Genomic DNA, 19900 nt, shown 5'->3' on the forward strand with positions numbered 1-19900 from the left:
GGACAGAAAGAAAGCAACGAGGAGACAGATCTTTGGAAGTGTTTTGCTTGCAGGTGCCGAACACAGTTTTTGAGAAGGTACAAAGTTACCTGTTTAACAATTTAGTCAACTGCTTTATGGGATGTTTATAGCTGAAGTCAACTTCTTGTTGCAGAAGGCTTATTTTCAGTAATTCTTACCTCCAGGGCTAACTTAAGCAGCTGCTGTTGATGATTCTTGTTCTGTGCCACCTCCTGAGCTACACCGTAATCTTTTGCAGGGCTGATCTGTTAAAGATGCTTATTTCAAACATCGATTTATTTTTTATTCTTGGTTTTGTCTGGTTCATTATGCACTTGAATAAGTACTTGTATGAGCAGAACTTGGAGCCGAGCACGGGGATAGGAAGAAGTGGTGAGGAATAGGTGAATGCTGCTGAACCATCGCTGCTGCAGAAGGAAAGGCTCATTAAGCTACAGCCCGGTAGGTGTCTGTAGGAAAGTTTAGAAAAAGCTTTAAAAGTGAAGGTGAGCACTATCATGCAGAAAGGTGATTTAGTTAGTGGAAGAAGTTTGAGAAAGCACTGCCTTTACAAAAACCTACAATATCTTTGTAATAGTTTCCTGAGTGTATATGATGGAATAAGATTGGAGTTAACAGAATGTACAGAAAGTGAGGTGCAGGATGATAATATCAAGAAGAGAAGGGGAAGAAGCTTAACTTCAGGTATATGGATAAATTTGAATGTCTAAGAGTGTAATATCTTGAATATTTAAGTGTAGCTTGGATTGGACAACATAAAAGGAAATCCAAAAATAATACCTACATAACAGGACAGACAGATAGTAATTTCATTTTTGACTGTTAATATGATTATCCAGACACAAGGTATAGCAGCCACATGGCTTCCTTCTATACCTCTAATTTTATGATAACTGTTCTAAAATATGAATATCACAACTGAATGCAGTACGGCAGTTCTGTTGCTTTCCATATGACCTTTAAATACTCTTTAGTAATTATTTTTCACGCTATTCCCACTCTCTTCAGAAGAGTCAGTGTTTTTTTTTTTTTCTCTCTTCACACCATTACATTTATGTTACATTGGAAGAGTTTTCTTGAATGATCCCAATTTACTAGATAACTTAGATTTTGTGGCTGAATTGCTTTCATTGTTGTCTTTTCTTTGCAGTGTTTGGAGTTTTTATCACTTTACCTGTTTTGTTTTTTTTTTTTTCTTCTTCCTTCTGTAGAAGGTATAAGGTGCTTGGGAAAATATTTTATTTCAAGTAATGCAGTCTGAAGAGTCTGAAAACTTTTCTTCTAATTGAGAAGTCATACCAACATCTAACCTGATTCTCTTCAGGCAGATAAGTAAATTGATTATGGCAGGAAGACATTTGTGCTGGAAAAGACTTGTAGCAAGCAGTTAAAGCCTTTGATTTCATCAACACTTTTTAGTCATGGTAAAAGGAAGGTAAAGCAGTAAAGCATCCTTTCAAGGGGTTATTTATACTGGTCACCTGAATGTTGATACAAGCCTTTGCCAGGTGTTCCAAATTAACCTTTGGTGTGCAGGTATTCTTAAATGACACTTCTGATTTTTTAGCAGTGAATGTATTTTTATTGATTTTTTTACTGATTTTTTTTTTTTTTTTTTTGGGAGGGGGGGCAGGGGGAAGGGATGAAATATTGAATTTATATACTTTACATCGATGCCTTGGAACATGTGAAAATTTCATTACTCAATAGTTTCCTTGAAATTACCTGCAAAGTTAACCATGCTTTCTGCATGGATTAAAGCTGAATTCAGAATTAAATCAGAATGGAGATTTATATAAACAATAACCAATAATTTCAATAATTTACATCAGTTGTTTATTGCTGCATTCATAGTGTTGGTAGAAAGCTGAGGAAAAGTATGGATACATCATCAGATATATTAATTTTTGCTCTTATGCATGCTTTTGAAGGAACTTTAAATTGTGCTTATAAGTTGGCCCAGAAGATCATCAGGTAGAACATATTCAATTAGTATTTGATATTACACACACACACCTACCCCAAAATAAAAATAATAATAAAAAAATATATAGGTGCTCCAGGTATAATTTTGTGAGAGATTTTGTGCAGGACATGCTTGTGTGATTTGTGTGATGATCTCAGAGACTGAAGGAACTTAGAATCATTGCAGAAATTTAAAAGTTTGTAGAATAAAAATGTTGTCTTATATGGGGCTGAAAATGCCTCTGTAGTCAAAATCTGTATATTAAAATAATTATTGGATTTTAGAACCATTATATGAATTAGCAAGCTTTAGAGAATTAATTTTCCATTTACAAGGTAGTACAAATATAGCCAAGCTTTTCCATAGTGAAATTGTGGTATTAGAAAACTATTCTCAAATGCTTTTAAAGTCAGCCTAGTGTGTTCATCATGATTTACAAAAAATAAGCATATGACCAAAAAACTAGTGAAACAATTTGTATCTTTTTGTAGACTTCTTTCTCTATAAAAGAAATATTTATTGAGTTGAAAAGAGCTCCTGATTTGTTTAAATGCTGAATTTCTCATCTGTACGTTATACTTCTTTATGTGGCACAAAGTCTGAAGTGAATAAGAAATCTGATCTGGGACCTGCAAAGGCTGTGGAGTAAAAAGACAATTGCTCTTACAGACAGTGAGGGATTTCTTGGTTTCCTTCACAGTGAATCAGAACCGTGGGACTGGCAAAGGAATATCTTGGGCCTGTTATTAGATACAAGAAATAATTTCATTGGATATTCAGATTTTTAAATTTGGAATTTAATTGATATAAAAGATCTCTCTGGTTATAATATATCCCTCCAAGAATTTAGGGTAATAGCACCTTTAGTACTGTTGTAACAATCTTGCCAGTGGCATGAAGTTGCATGCCTCACAGTTGAAGAAACAGTGTCATAAAAAGCCAATAGCGGTTTGTGTTGGCCAGTAGATTTTATGAGTAGTCTCTACCAGAAAAGTGATATATGTACAGTTTCTAATTTTAGCCAGGAATCCAAGCTAGGAAGTTCCAGTTCAGTGGCATCTGAAACTTTCTCGCATCTCTTCCTCCACCAGTTTAGTTTTGACTTGGGTTAGTAACAGTTTGTTAATTTGCACACACCAGAAAGTATAAAATAAAAAATTGGAAGTAACAATGTGCAGTTTCACCTGTTTAGTCTCTGCCTTTTGCTGCTGTAATTCTGGCACCGTGTGTAGTTCAGGTGCAATTGTCCGTAATGTGTGCAATGGGAGCAGCTCAGAACATGCAACTGTTTGTGCTATCTTGAGGGTAAAAATGATGTTCAGGCTGCACCCACCCAGGAAGTGGGAGCAGGAGCTGAAGAAAAGGCTTTTGGTTTCCCTTTTCAGTAAACCCACCTCAGAGACGTATAAGAAACTCACACGTGTTTCTACTTGATGAGGAATAACTCATGGGTGAAAGGTCTGGTTGAGCGGGTTGTGAGCACTATCGGGGCACCCATAGAAGTAGCCACATGCTCCTCTAGTGTGCGAGAGCAAAAATAATCAAGATTACTGTTCATTGACCCCCCTCCCATTAGCATCTACAAAACAGGATAACACTTGGTTTTGAGCACCTCTTACACAGATGCAGAAATTTGAGATGTTCAAGTAGCCCAGCATCACAGTGCATAAAGAAATACTGGTTGGTCAAATGACAAAAGAGCTGGGATGGGATGAAAAGAGAAAACGGGATAAGGGAGATCCTGCACCATGATGTTGCTTTGGCAGCACTACCATATGCAAGCAAGCTGTACTGAACTGGTTCTTGCTGAGATGTCAATGTGTGCTAAATTTGAACTATCAACTGGAATAAAAAAAGTATTTCCATTAGAGCTCTATTTAAATTTCTAAGCAGCACCTCAAGGTAGTTCGGCTACCAGAAAAAGGAAAGGCTTCCAATGTCTTTTTGATTGGGTGTAAGTTTTGGGCTATAGCAATTTTGTTAACTTTTAGGGGTTTTTAGTTGTGTTAAGTTTTGCTATTTGACTATGGATATGAAGCTGATGGTTTTGGAAAATGTAGATCAGAAATCTTTAAATGCTCTCAAAACATGGTTTTTTTCCCAACAGAAATGGACAATCATCACATATCACTTTTTAAGGTTATTACCATTTCCTGCCTAAAACATAAAAAAAACCCCAAAAGCATGAAGCAGTTTTTCCAAGTAATGTTAAAATTATTCTATTCCCCTTAATTATTACCATCATACTATTGCCAGCGTTATTTCGTTTCTGCAATTATCAGTATTAAAATGAAAAGCCTTGTTTTTCTGTCAGGCATTTTAGCCAATTTCTCCTCTGACAGCTTTCTCTTTCTTCATTTGTTCTGTTTGTTGGAAAGATTGGCAGTTCTGTAGAATATGGAGTTTATAGATGCATAGTGATTTTCATAGATTACAGGAAAATTAATCATCGCTCTTCTGGTTCTGATTATTACTGTATTATTCCAGAATTCGATAAATGGAAATTTTGGGATTGAATTTAGTTTCAATACTGCGACTTCTTGACCTCTGGAATGTCTGAAATTGCGTAGACTTTTTTTTTTTTTTTTAAGTAAAACAAACTGAAAAAAAATCCAGTGACTTGGGTCTTCAAAAGATCAAAATGTAAAGTAAAATAATAGTTCATATGAACTGGTTTTGGTCTTTATGCAGGTCAGGCAGCACCAGCAAAGTTAAGATCCTTTGTAGAGTTACACCTTTTGAGGTCAGAGAATGGCAGGAAAAAGCAGGTGTTCAGGTTGTTACCCTCTTGCTGCACAATCCTCTCTGGACATATTGGGCAAAATTTCCTTGGTTTATGTTACTGGTTGGTACCTGGTTGTTGTGTGCTGAGTTTAGATGCTCTGGAGTGCAACCTGGCACTGCAGAAGAACATGCTCCAGAAAGATGTACTCTTTTTGAACATACATGTGTTTACATGGATTTGTCATTTCTGCTGTGCAGAAATGTAGCTGAGACCTGTTTTATTAGGTAGGGAGGTATGGAAAACAGGGTTAGGATATGGGGAAATCATATGTACCTTTTAGTTTCATAAGAGATGCCAGGTTTACCATCCTTATTCCAGTAAGTGAAAGAGCTTACATAGGCTATGAGTTGGTAGGAGAATCTTTCCCTGAAGCAGAGTTAGGGGTTATGCTTGTACCTCATGTGGAGCTCAGTTTTCAGATCCAAGAATATAACTTTCACGCTGACTGAATCTACTGGCCTGTAAAAAATCTGTCCAAAGGATATCTTCCCCACCCCCAGCATTTTTAGACATATGGATTTTAGTTCCTCAGCCTTTGGAGCTATTGAGTCTTTTCCTATTGGAAGTTAGATTGATAGGTCTGTTTCCCCTTCCCCCAGGTTCTGCTTAAGGAATTCACTGAATCATTCCTGTTAAAAATCTCTCTCCTTCTTGCTCTCTAAAACAATGATTCAAACCAACCACAATCAACATGAGGCAAACAGCCAATGTCATTGTAAATGACAAAATTCAAATTTATAAGGACCTGAAATCAATGCCCAGAAGTGAGATACTTTATTTCACCTTTGCTTTGGAGGTATTATACATAAGAAAGATGCTTAACTACTTAATTTGAATTTATTGCTCATCTTTGCCTCATCTATGTTTTCCACGAAGTTCTGTTACATTTAAACTTATTTAAATCCAGAATAGCTTCAAATAACTGCTTTAAAACTACATCTACAGTGTTGTATAATATTTCTTGTTTTGAAGAAGATAAAGGTTGAAAATAGCTTAGTCTGGACTGTAGAATAATCTATAGAAATACTGGGAATAAATTATGAATGTAAATCATCAACTTGGAAATCTCAGAGCTTTGTTTAGTAGAGATATTCTTTGGTAGTTAATAAAGAAGTTTTACTCTATTGGAAAGGATTATAGCATCATTATTATTTCACTGTATATAATTCTCTCTACATGTCTTGCTATATAGAGTGTATACACTGGAGAAAGCTTGTAATTTCACCTTCTTTAGATAGTGGTATTCTTACAACTATGGAAGAGTTGCTATATATTCAATATGGAATGTTATGGCAAGTTTGTGTGAAAAGTAAGTATGTAATAGATGTGTGCTTCTGGTTTTAATTTTTAGGTAGTTTAAAAAGGCACAGCGATTCTACAAGTGAAGCTGTGTAACATAATCACACGCTGCTGACAGAAACAATTTACATTTGAAAGGCAGTCATCTCTTTTCTGGTATTTTATTGCTAATGTTTTAGGCAGTAGAGCCATGTCTTAAACACTTTTTGCTGTGGGGTAATGTATGATCTGCAAGTCCTGAAATCCAAGCAATTAGAGTGGGAAAAGACCTATCGACTTTGTACAGAATATTTTCTTGACAATGCAGGATTTTTTCCTCTTAATGTTTTCAAATATGTGTGCTGGTTCTAATCACAAATACTCTTTACAAAAGTCTTTTCCATAGTTCCTAAATACAGATCACCACTGAAAAGACACAATATATCTCTAGTTCTGTGGTTTCGTTGTGCTGTTTCTTATTCATTAAATAATTGTGATTTTTAAAATACAAAATTGTTAAAGAATTTTGATTTGGAAAAAAAAAATAATATTGAAGTTTGTTCTGTTATTCTCCTCATCAGTTATTTTTCTAAGAGGCAAACTGTTCTTCTTGATCAGTGACCTTTAAAACTACTTGATTTACGTTTAAATACAATCCATCGTTTACATTCCTAATAAAAATAAACCCAGGAAACTCCACAATATTCACATTATTAACTGAAAAACAATTATTTTCTAAACATTATACCTATGGAAAATACTACTGTTAAAATTGAAATCAGAAGTCAAAATTTGACAAATTGACCCATTGTAGTTATCTTCTAAATTTCCTTTGTGGTCTTTCACCTTGGCTGTCTACTTAATTCCTGTACTTAATTTTTCAAGAATCTACATTTAAAGAGTGCTGGATAATGTTATTTGACAGACTGATATTTTTATTTGAACTGTTGAATGGAAATTTTAATTAAAATACAGAAAATTGACATTTAAATGTTTTCTTACTTTAATAAAATGTATATGCAGGATGAATATGTTATTTTTCTTACCATTTAAATCAGTATAACAAAAGTTATCTGTCATTATGAATTATTTTATTTTTATTTTTTTTTTGGTGTGTGCATGTTCATCATATCATTTCAATTTGAGAAATGGTAGATTTCTGGTATATTTCAGGTAGCTATACTGATTATTCACCCCTCCACCCCTTTTATTCTGTAAATGCTGAAATTAATAGAAGAGACAAGGCTTTCCAGCATTTTGAAATACCAGTTATCTTCTGAACTTTGAACGAAAAAGATGTGGGATTAAACTAAACAGATTGAAACAAAAGCAATTTTTCACTGCATCTCCTGAATGTTAGCCTCACAAGCAGAATTTTGTTCTAGCTACCTAGGCAGTGAATTCCACCACTTTAATAGTTTAACTTTCCTTAGGGTGCATATAGTGAATGTGTCACATTTAGATATTAATTTGTTTACAGTCTGTCACTCTTTTATGATGACTTTTTTCCGTGATAATTTTTTTTTAAATACTTCACCAATTTTATAATGCTGATTTGTGTAGCATGTGTGTATTATATATGGAGTATCTTCTAAAGTAGAAACATAAACCCAACTGTGAATTAGAGAGTTTGCAGAGCACCAAAAATTGCAGCTGGAACTTCAGTTCTAACCTTGATAACTGCTGCAGAGCAGCAGCATGTTGTATAGGGCAATTTTACACTCTACCTATCTCTCTGTTTATTGTGTATGGGGGTAAAAAGTATATTGAGGATTGGCTTAAAATTTAATAATGTATTTATTGCAAAAGAGCAATAAAATACAAAGTTGAAAAGTATTCCTGGATAAAATAAGGAAAAATAGAAAAAAACCTTTTCCAGTTAAATAATACTTCTGAATCTACCCTTTTTTCTTCCCACTCTTCAATTTCACTAGTCTGAGAGGCTTCTGTCCCTTTGCCAAAGTATTGATTGAATTTTTAGAATGAAGTATTCTCTTAATTTCTTTAGCTAAGTTGTATAAGATAACCATTATAAATTGTCTGAAAGCAAAATATTAGTTTCCAAAGACAAGTTAAAAAAAAAAAAAAAAAGTGTTTATCTTCAGCTTCATTATAAATTGATGAACTTGCAAATTTTAATTAGCTTTGCTCATTAGTTTTCATCTTGGTAAGCGAGAAGTGCATGGTATTGATCAGAAGTTCTAAAACCTGTGTGATTAAAATCCGTAAGTAATATGTGACAACACAAACCAGTGTTGATCTCTGATGTGATTTCTGTTTCAAAATACAATAGAATCTTGTTAATATTCTCAGTTGGATGACATCTATGAAGATTTAATAATTCATGTTGTAGAATAAGTATCAAGGACATTGAGTGACACATCTTAGTAATTTTAAAATTTGAAGGCTCAATTTAATACAATATTGATAGCTTGCTCACAAATACTCCCCTTTTATATTATTTTAATATTGTCTCTCAGGAACATAAAGTCAGGTTTCGCTCCAGAAATGTGTTATGCAAAAATGAGGAAGATGGAGCAAACACAGTTGTAGCTGACACTTGCCTATAGGCAGATTTTTTTTTTCTTCTTTTTTTCTGTACATGTATCAGACTTTGAGTAAAAAAGGCATAACCAGTCATATTCCAGTTGCCTCTGGAGAGGTTTGTTGGTTTGGTTTGTTTTTTTTTCTTTACTGTAGTTGCACTTATAACTAGAAGCAGCTTCTCCTGTGCAGGATATAGGGAAAAAAAAGGCCATTTCCTCACAAAATGTGATAAATATAAAATCCATATGTTGGAAAGCTTGATCACAAATATTGGTACTGTGTTTTGGAGGAGAGGGGTGTATATCAGCGGACAAATATTTTTCTGCCCTTACCTGGAAATCCTCCATTATAAACTGCCCGCTGACAAACCATCTGTTCGGTTTCTTCCATTGAGCTCGCTGTAGCAGGTTCTAGGGAAAAGCTTTTCCAAACCTGCTCTTCCTTGAAACTAGAACATGGCAGGATAAAAGAAATGCATTTAAAAGGTAGTAATTCAGACCATCCACAACATGTATGTACATGGGTTCTGAGGCATATAAATGTCCACATTAGGTAAAGTATGTATTCCTGTATTGAAAACATACTGGGAAGCTGGGGAACAGCAAGGTTTAGAAGCAGGGGTTTTGGGTAAGGTTGGATAATTTTTTATTTGGTCCTGCCTTTCCTCCCCACCTCTTAAACAAGTCGATATTTATTTCTGTTTTATTTGATTTTTTTTTAAGTGACCTTGCTCTAAAGTAATCAACTGATTGCTTGATTCAAATGAGACATTTTACATAAGCAAATGAGCTTTTTGGCCTTTCTTGCTTTAATTTATGCTTTTTGTGGAGACCTCAGTGTTGCTGCTTATGGTCCAGGTATTTTCAGTTTATGAAACAAAATCCTACTAACCATGACTTTAATTTTGACATGCATTTATGCATTCCTGTAACCCGTTCTTTTTGAGAGGTTGATGTGATTAAAGAGAATAAAATTTGTGCTTTCTATACTTAGCCTTTTCACATTCTAACTTTTCCCTTTTCATTTTCTTTTTCTTTTTCTTTTTTTCTTCTCTTTTCCGTACGTCACAGTTATTTATAGACTTTTTAGTGTGAATAAATTACAGTTCAAAGCCTTTGGACTTTAATACCTTGGGATATATTTCAATTTCCTGGTTCTGTGAATTATTATTTTTTTTTAAATCAGTGGTTAAAGCAGCAGATGGAAACCTTGGAGAATCCTTTTCTCAAGTCCCTTGATTTTCTCTCCACTCTTTGTACTTCCTTCAATCACTAATTTTCCTTTTCTTTTTTTCTGTGACTTTGTGATCCTTCTCAGATAGACATGTTGCAAACTCTGCTTTTCTCCTTTCTACCATGGCTTCTTTATTTGATCTTTCTCTTGAAGTTTACATGAATTTCTGTCATGTTTAACACATTCAATTTAAATGCAGTAGAAATACTTCATAATGATAAGGCAGCCTAAAGCAAAGCTTGAGATATCTGTACTCACTTCTCCGTCCCTACCAGCACTTAAGCTAATTACCAGTATTATTTCTGAAAATGTAAACACATTTGTTTATGTTCTTTTATTAAAAAAATTAACAGTTTCTGTGGTCATTCAGTTAGAAGAATACTTTTTTGTCTTGGTTTTCATTGAAGACTTCACTCCCAGCATTAACTAATAGTTTCTTCAGATGCTGCTGGAACATTAAATGCTTTGAAATCTTTGCATTTAAGTGTCACTATCTATTAATGAATGTAATTAAAAAACCATCACCCACCACTACTCTGGTTTCTTACACCCAGAAATTTCTGAGACTGACTATTAAGAATTCTGAGGTAGCTTCAATCATGTTGTTTATCAGAAATGCTAAATATTTTTTTCAGATTAGGGTTTTTTGAATAATTTTTCCTGTCTGTTTTTCTAAGTAGCACACCTTTAAAAGGAGAGTCAGGGAGTGCTACTGCTGTAAGGACAGAAATAGTGGGGGGGTTGTAGAGGAAGGGGGCTGTGGGCTGTTGCTTGGGACGTTTTCCTAGGGAACAAGGATTCTGGGCTGAGGAAAGTATCAAAAGGCAGCTTTCTCCCGGTCTGTAGGAATGCATGTAAACATAAGCTGGGTGATGAGACACCGTGACCGCTTCTTACATCTCTAATTTCAGAGTGACCATCACTCCTGCTTGGATGGGATGGAGGAGGTCTGTTGGAGGGAGCTGCTTGTCCTGAATTACCATGTGCAGTACTGTCCCCTGGAGCTAAATCCTAAAGTCTTGAAGAGAAAATGGGCTTAAGATAAACTTTTTTCCGTTTCCAAACAACTATTTTAGGTGGCATTCTGCTCTGAGCGTGGCTAATTTGAGGCTCTTTGAGGCTCTGTTTATTACAGAGACAGTTCAAATACTGGACTCCACTGGTAGGTTTCTTCAGAAAGGTTCAGTGTTGCACTGTACTCAGTAATGAAGAAGGTTTTGACAGGTTCTCACGTGAATCTGGTGGTTTCAACAGAAGGACACGTGGTTCATGTAGAAACAGATAAACAAAAATTGCACGAGGCATCTACAGTCCTGTTTCTCATCTCCAGTCTGGTTTGCCAACTTAGCATGAATTTTCTTGTGAAAGAAAGTAAAATTACTTGTTTATATAATGTTTTATTTATATAAGTTCTATATAATTACATAATGCTCCTTCATTCCTCAGTGAAGGGAATCCCCTCGTTGGAAAAGTCAATGATATTTTGCACTGTTGGTTAGAAATTTTGTCCTAATAAGAACTATCCCCTATTTTTTATCCAAAAACCTAATACAAAATATATTTTGTAACAGGGAAGAATACAGCTAGGTGTATATTAAGTAAATAATCTCACAAAGGGGCTTATTTTGGAGTATGGTGTGTGTTGTCAGCTCTGATGTTATGAGCCTAAGAATCACCTATTTTGAGATTTAAGATTATACGAAAGATTTTTCTGGTCACAGTAGAATTGGAATCTGTTCTGAGGTGTTTGCGGCTGATAGTTTATATTTGTTTATCTAAAAGAATGATTATACACTATGTAATACATCAGCAGTAATATGTTGCAATGAGAGAGCAAAAGGATAGCATATAAATTCCGAAAGGATTTACAAAGCTAACGTTTTTCAAACCTTAAAAAAATTTTAAATGGGGGGGGGGGGGGGGGGGATAAAAATATCAAAAACATTGTACTTAGTCTAAATATAAATTCTTAATCAGAAGCTTTACTTTCTGCTGTGAAAAGTTCTTGTTCAATGTAAAAATCTTTATAAATTCTCTTTGCATTTTTATTTGATGTCATTCTAGACATTTGAAATATTAAATCAAATTCTTGCTTGAAATCTGTTTAGAATTACCTGAAGAGTTTTGGAAATGCTGAACTCTGAAAGGTTAACATCACATTTTGTAGAGGCATCATCGAACATTCTTCTAGTATAGTGTTGAATGTGTTAATATGAAACTCTTCATGACCAATATTAATATTTCTACTTGCACATAGATAAAGAAATCCATCTAGATAAAGAAAAGCATTGGTCAAAGTACACAAAGTTTTATGGTATGAATTGCTGAATTGTATTCCTTGGAATAGTTGCTATGGAAATACTTTCTTTGCTAGATTTTTGTTATTTAAATGCCTCATTGCATACATAGCAGAAGAAATTACAGAGAAAGTTTGACAAATAGAAATAAACCTTTTAGTGGATGTATTCAGAAAAATCATCAAATTCTAGGTTGCCTAGCACTATCCCGTTCTTTTTGCTATACCTGTTCTGTTCACAAATTGAGTATACGCTTCAGTGTAGTGGTGTAATAGATTATTTTCCAGGAAAATTTGGTGAAATGGAATAAACAGGCCATATTAGATGCTGGCTTTATAGCTAGTGTTTTTGTATCTGCATCTCCAGAGATAGGAAGAATGAAGTTGTTCTTGATCCAACACAAGGAGTAGGTTTCTAGGTCCAGGTCTGCCCTCAGCTCAGTAGTGCAGCAGTTGCTTCCCTGGCCTTTAAAATGAACAGATCTAGGTCAAATGTCCTTGGTAACGTGTATTTCTTCATATATAGATTTTCCTTTTCTTTCGCTGAATCAGATCTTAAAACATTATGAGTTTCCTAGACCAAAGTTAGTAAACAAAGATCTGACACTGTAATGTAATAGTGTTTATTGTTCATATCACTGGTTCTTAAATTTGTGATGATGTCACTACGAAGAAATTTATTCTGATTAGTGTGAAGGATTATATGAAGTACATAATAAGTTGTGCTACGTATTACACACCATCAACTTAATATTATAAAAGGGACAAGAATAAATCAAAATCTACTGTCCCATTTCTTTGTTTTTTGCTATGTACAGAATTAAATTTATTTTCAAACACTTAAATGTTCCATGTTCAGTGTATACTTGACTGTAAAAAAAGCAAACAGAAATACAATTATGATAATCAGAAACTGTCAACAGGAGGTAACATGTCTTTGAAATACTGTGTTGATGGGAAAAGATGCTTTTGGAGAAATTTTTGAGAGCTACTAAGAAAAGAAAGAATTGGGACAAGTCATCTGATAAACCAAATACAGAAGTATTTTCCAAAGTTTATTACTAAAGCAGTGAGATGTGTGTACAACAGAAAGGGAATGGGGAATGGAGGGAGGGTGAGTAGAAAGAAAAGTGGTCTTCAAAAAGACTAAAGGTTAAATCAGGCTTGAGAACTTCTGGTGCTTTAGTCACCATGTAGTCATCATCAATCTCACATAATAGGAACTCGAATCTTTTTCCCATTGAAAGCAATAGAGAAAATTGCTAGTGGTTTCAATAAAACAGGTTCGGAGCCCATATCATGGGCTGTTAAGGGGAGAAAAAATTCCTTGCTCTTTTAAGGTCTCTGTGTGTCTGACACACTCTTCTGAATTGCCAAGCTACTGATGAATGCTATCTTAATCTGCAGCACTGGGGGTTGTAATTATAAGTTAAATGTGGTAGATTGACTACAGCACCAGCAAGTATAGCCTAAACAGAGAACTAAAGTTATTTCAAATAATCTAAAGAATGATAAGGTAGCATATGAGACTTGAGTTTCAAGTTTGTCATGAAGTTCAAGAGAAAAAGACTGAAAAATATCTAATTAAAGTCTGGTTTGTCTTTGAAATTTGTATACTATGTGAATGGTCAGATTTTTTTAATTTTATTTTGCCAGGGTTTTTAATCAATCTACTGAGATGGCATGGCTCAGAAGATTAATAATTTTTATGCATTGTTTCAGTTATTGCCATGTAATGGGTTATTTATTAAAAAGGTGATAAATCTAAAAGAATAACAAAGTGTCCCAGAACAAATACAGTTTCTAATTTTCTGGTACTTTCACATTGATTTTACTAGTGGAATGTTATCAGAAAAGTAATTGGTGCTAGATTTCTTTGTTATGAAAAAAAAATACTGAATGTTAGGGAAGCTGAGTTATGCAAAGGTTTAGATGTTTAGAAAGTTTGAAATATAATGAAAAGTAATCCTAATACAGCCCTCTTGTAGTTTCGGGATGAATGAGATGCTGCTCACTTCAAATGACCAAGTCCTCTTACTCTGAGTACACCAAAGGTTCATTCTAAATTTTGCATATTCTATTTTCTTGCATAATACAATACCTGTATAGCTGTATGTTTCTGAAGTGTTAAACATCTCACAGTCGCAAAATTATTTTTTTCAGTCCTTTGGTGAACTGGAGGAAACTGTTTATTGCAAGGAAAGAGAATGGCACAAATGAGGTGACACCTTGAAGTTACTAAAAAAAATATAAAGCTGAGGAAGGATTTGAAACAACATTTTGTGGCTTTTGATCCAGTTCTGTGTCAGTTACACCCTGAAGTATCTAACATATACCCAGAAGGCAAATCATCCATGCTAGAGCTCACTTTCAATAGGTCTCTGAGGAAATGAGAAGGTAAGTGTGAGGTGTATGTGTTGTTCTACTAGTAACAGCTCACTCCAGGCTTCTGGCTTCAGTCAGGATGAGGGATCCTGGTCTGGGATGCGTCTTTGTATGCAGACACAGTAGAGTTGCACACAGTACAGATAATCACCATGATTTATTTTATTTCTATCTACATTGACTTCCATCTAAAAGTAGGTTGGCTTGATGTCACTGAGTTGCAGCCACCTTCTGTTAACAGGGTATGCTAACCTTGGCTGACAAGTTTGGGCACTGTTGAACTGAACAGTCATAGAAAAGTGGAGTTGTTTTCTTGGGCACAGTCACCACCGTTATTGCAAGATTCTCTCTTAATCAACACGATTTAGTGAATTGCTAGCATCCAAAACTGTCACTTTCTTTAGACAGCCAGGCTTATTGATGTAATCTGTAGGATGGCTACTTTAGGAGTGATGGTCCCAGAAGGATTTTATAAGCAACTGCTGCTTCACTGGGAGGTGGTATCTCTGACTGGCATTAGTGATATAATTCAAAGTTATGTATTAGTGTGGAGGTTCGGCAGTGAAATAAACGTTTCTAAAAGGTCAAATTGAATGTACGCAGTCAGGTCTGGCCCTGTTCCCAGATTTTATGAATGAAAACATAATATTGGGCTTGTAAAATCGTATCGTTTCTCTTTTAGTGGAAAGTAGCCCTTTTAGCAGACTTTCTTTAGAATTTCTAACTGCTTGTGTAATCTTGTGTGAAAAATGAGATACTTTGCTGTTCTGTTTCCTTAGGTACAAGATTGTCTTCTGGTCCTTGTTTCAGATGATTGCTTCCTTTGTGTGACATAGTTAATGACATTATAACATTTTGGCATGACTAAGCATATGTGTATCCATGGCTGATACTGAAACTCTTTCTATCCAAAACCTTGCTGCAGTGTCTCCTTGATGCCTAAGGCTTCCATGGTTAGCAAAGGAGAGAAAAAAACCCAACACACACACACACACCCACCCCACCCCCAACAAAACCAAAAAGAAAAAAAAAAAACCAACCAAACAAAAACCGACCAACCAAAAAACCCCAACTAAACAACTAGAAAAAAAACCCAAATCCCTGGAAGATATGTTGGGAAAAATTAATGCATTTTTCGCAGTACAGGACAATTACTCGGTAATTTCTGTAGGAGTTACACAGCATAAGGCAAAGCTGAAGTGATTTGTAATACTAGAGTCCTAAGTGAAATACATATACATTTTACCTTGATTTGTTCTGCTTATTATTTTATGAAGCTTAGCTTTTCTTTCCCTCCTGTAAGACCTTTCATGAAAAATCTCAAAAATCATAATATGGCTGTCAATGGGAGCTTAGCTTTTCATTTAGCTTTTCTAGAGTTGTTTACATATTTTAACAACTTTCCCTTTCTCATTACACCTTCAAAGTAAATAGTCATTAGAGAATTTGACTCTATATTTTACTTATAATCTGGTTTTGAGCACTTTATCATGTGAACTACCTGAATTACCCAGTCAATACCCAGGTTATAAAAAAAAAGGTATCTACCTACAAAATCAAGCTATGGCACTGGTATGAAGGCATGTGTGTGTTCTGTGCCCAGAGGATTCCACCATGGCTGGTGCAGTCATTAATCAAATACAATTCCTTACTTTCTTCATAAAGATGAAACCATTACAGTAATGTGTCTGTCCTGTGCGACATTTTCAAATAATCTCTGCAGGTTCTGTTTTTACATGCTCTTTCACATTGATTATGCCAAACCGTGACAGTAAGCCAGAACACGTTTCAAGGTGCAATTCCAAGGCTAAGAAGTAATCATGCAGCTGGCACTACTTGTTTTCTAAGTGGGAAGTGGGGATACACTTTGGTCTGAGAATGCTAGAAATTGTCATAACTTGGGACTGTGCTTGGGCACACATTCATCCAACATGCTGAACTTGGTATTGTGGTATGACCACGCAGTCACGTGTAAGCGTTCCTAAACTATGTGGGGACCAGGCACAGATCTGTGCTGCTGGACTGAAAAGTAAACCGTGCTGTAACTTTTCAATATTTGGTACTTGCTACCATTTGTACAAAGGAACAAAAGGTTGGTTTCCTCCTCCTCTTTCTCCCCTTCAACAATTCTTTCTTCTTTTCTACAACACAAGGGAAGAGTAACAGTAAAAGTTCAGTAAGTGAAGATTTCGGTGCTTTGAGGTGGAAGGATGCTATGCCTTTGACTTTGTTTTAGTGAAACTGGAAGTGCCCTTCAGCCTTATCTGGAAATTCCATCCAGCGCTCTCAGGTTCATGAGTTTTAGTATTGCATTGAGCAGAAATAATGTCATGTGTGAAACAGCATTATTGTGCCCTTCAATTACTGTGTGTAAGCCTAGGAAAATTATGTGATTTTTCAGCTGAAATAATAGATGGAGACCTTGATGATGCAAGTGATGACGGCTTAAATACCTGGTTAAATATCAAGAAGTGTGTATCTCTTCAAAGAACTAACAAAGTCCTCCAAAACAGATGCTGTTGTCTGGAGGAGGATATGCAGACCACAATGTATGCAAATGTTGAATTTAAAGGTAATTTGTGTAAACTGATGATCTAACACAGTTAATAATTAGAATTTATGTATGTGCTGGCATATGGGAAAAACTAATTAACCGCTGGTGCCTAATGGTGCCTAATAGAAAATGGTAACTTACAGGCAAATGCATGAAGAACTCATCAGATGCTTGTAAACAAGAGCCACGATTCAGATTTTTTGGATTCAGGCTTCTGTATAGTTAGATGCTACAAGGTTCTGTTGGATCAGCAACTTGCAGTGTTAAACTTTCTGTATACTACATTAAAAAATCCCCTGTAACAAATCCCATTTGCTCGAATTATGTGGTTTAGCAAGTCTGAGTGAGTCGGATCCCTCTAAGAGGTGAGGTTAGTAATGGACTGTGGTACTGTCAGTTCTGGTGGGAAAACCAGTAGGCACTGGAAAGCTTGAAGTGGACTGTGGGAAAGGCAGGTAATACATGGAACCTCCCCCAACAACATCACTTTGTTAGAATTGAAATCACTTTGAAATCTTGTTGACTGGACGTGGTTTAGTGGTGGAGTTGGCAGTTCTAGATTAACAGTTGGAAGTGATGATTTTAAAGGTCTTTTTCAACCTAAACGATTCTGATTCTGTAGGGAATTTCTGATTTTGAATGCAAAAATAGAAATGTGAGCAGAAAGGTTTTAATATATAATTTTAAAGTTGTTATGTATAATTTTATGTTTAAACACTTTAGTAATTGCCACATTGGAGGAGAAGGAGTTAGAAGGTGATTGGTAAATAAGTTATTTTTTGTTATTTTTAATATTAACATTTTAAATTTTAAGGTATTATTGGTAAATAAGCTAGTGCTCCTTGTTCAACAATGAAAGGCACAAAAATGTTGAAATGTCTTTTTATATTAGAAAGTTGGCTTTGTACAGTTTTGTATTCTTAATAAAATTCATGCATATATTAAGTTCTTCTCTGCTGCATGTGGAAATTAAGAGTTGTTCTTTTTAATTTCAGGAAGAACTATACATGCTTTCCGTTTTCTTTTGCCTAGAAGGAATAACTTGAATTTCCTAGGTTACTTTAAAGTACATCTACATGTTTCTTTGTTCATTTTATATTTTGGGATGGAGGGGGAGTAAGAATAAAGAAAAAGAGGAAATAATTCCTAAACCAACAACAACTTTCAACCATATATAAATATACTAATATTAACTTAGAAGAAGATGGATTAAATATTTGGTATATAACTGTAGATTTCCATAGGTTTTTAGTTGTAAACTGAAGCTGTAGTTTACAACAGTAGAAAATTATACTGTGGTCCTTTGAGACAATATAATTTATGAGATGTATTTGTATTTAGGCAGCTGATAAGGACAGGATATGAAAAGGAAAAAATCATACGCATAGGAATTGAAGTGACAAAGGAGACAATTTGTGTGATTCAAACAGGACACTGTAAAAAGTTGTTTGAGAGAGCAAGGTCAATTATGTATAAAGCTTATTCTGAAAATCTTACATTTAAATTAATTAGGTTTGTTTTATTGGAACTAGAAGTAGCTGGGTCCTTATAGGTTGTGTCTTTTATCTGGCTAGGATAAGATGGGCTAGTTTTCATTCCTCTGTTACTTGCTGGTAAAATGAAACAGATTATCTTAAGGCAATCTAAGAGAATGAAGCTATGGATGATGGATAGATAAATCTGAATGAAAGTGTGACACAGCAGTGGTGATTAGGACATCGACTGTATCAAGAACATTTAAGAAATTGTCATTTTTTCCATCTTAAGCACTTGTCTCACTAATGACAAGATCAAAATTAATTCCACAAAATAATCTCTTTTGATTTCATGGTTTCTTCTCAGGCACAAATACTGTGTTTCTTAATGAAATATGTAGCGTCAAAAATAATGAAAAAAGATAAGTTTGTAGCACCCAATCTGAAGAGAATTGTGTAGAAATTGCAAAAGGTGAAATTGTAACTGTAAAAGTGAAGATGAATACTGAAAGTCTGTTCCCTTTAGGTCATCATATTCTCGGAGGCAACCCTCCATTTGTCCCGAGATGAGTACAAATGAGAGGAAAGACTATAACATGTCATAAATTATCCCAGCCTTCCAAAATAAGTGCTATCAAGATGTCTTATAATGTGAGATATTTACCATAATGACATTATTTAATCTTGGACTCAGGCTTTGAATGTGGTATTCAGTGGCAATAGAAATAAAATGTTAAATTTTTCCTCTTCGCAATTTTTACTTTTAGTTATTATATTGGTAGGAAAATATATAAATAAGTTGAGTTGTCTAACTTAATTTAAAATAGTGCACACACATGTATATTTGCAATATTCCTGGCAAAAGCCTCTGGTCCATAAATCTAATTTCCAGTATTTAAATTTTTAGCAAATACTACCTTAAATTACCCAATGAAATTACATATTTTAGACCTGTATTTCTGTAAATAAATTTTGCTACATCGAGGTAGGAAAAGATACTGGTACATTTCTGGGATTAGTATTATGCATCAGTCAGTAATATACTGTATAACCTGAGCTTGAATTTTGCATTTCTTAATAGGTTAGATTCATTTATGGATTTGATTAAATGTGCTCTTTTTAATGATGCATTATGCTGTTGCAAGGCTTATATAGCGAAGATTTATCTTTGGTTAATACTTCAGTTTACTTTGCTTACTTGGAATAAACCAGTGAAATTATGTAGAACTAATTTTTTTCTCCCCAAATTGTATCAGTGGTTACCAATCCTTGCTCAAACATTTCCTTATGATGCCAACTGTGTGGTAATGTTCCCAAATTCATATCTAGCTCTTATACAAGAAGGAATTTCAAAGTTATG

The 19900-nt window shown here is 34.7% G+C and overlaps 1 protein-coding gene across 2 annotated transcripts in view; it reads left to right on the forward strand.

The window, feature by feature from the left end:
* The window catches only part of CTNNA2 (catenin alpha 2), a 557331-nt gene that overhangs the window by 65194 nt on the left and 472237 nt on the right, over positions 1-19900 (forward strand). The gene's annotated exons all lie outside the window — the stretch shown is intronic.

This window comes from Falco punctatus, assembly GCF_963210335.1.
Source record: "Falco punctatus genome assembly, chromosome: 1".
Classification (NCBI taxonomy): domain Eukaryota; kingdom Metazoa; phylum Chordata; class Aves; order Falconiformes; family Falconidae; genus Falco; species Falco punctatus.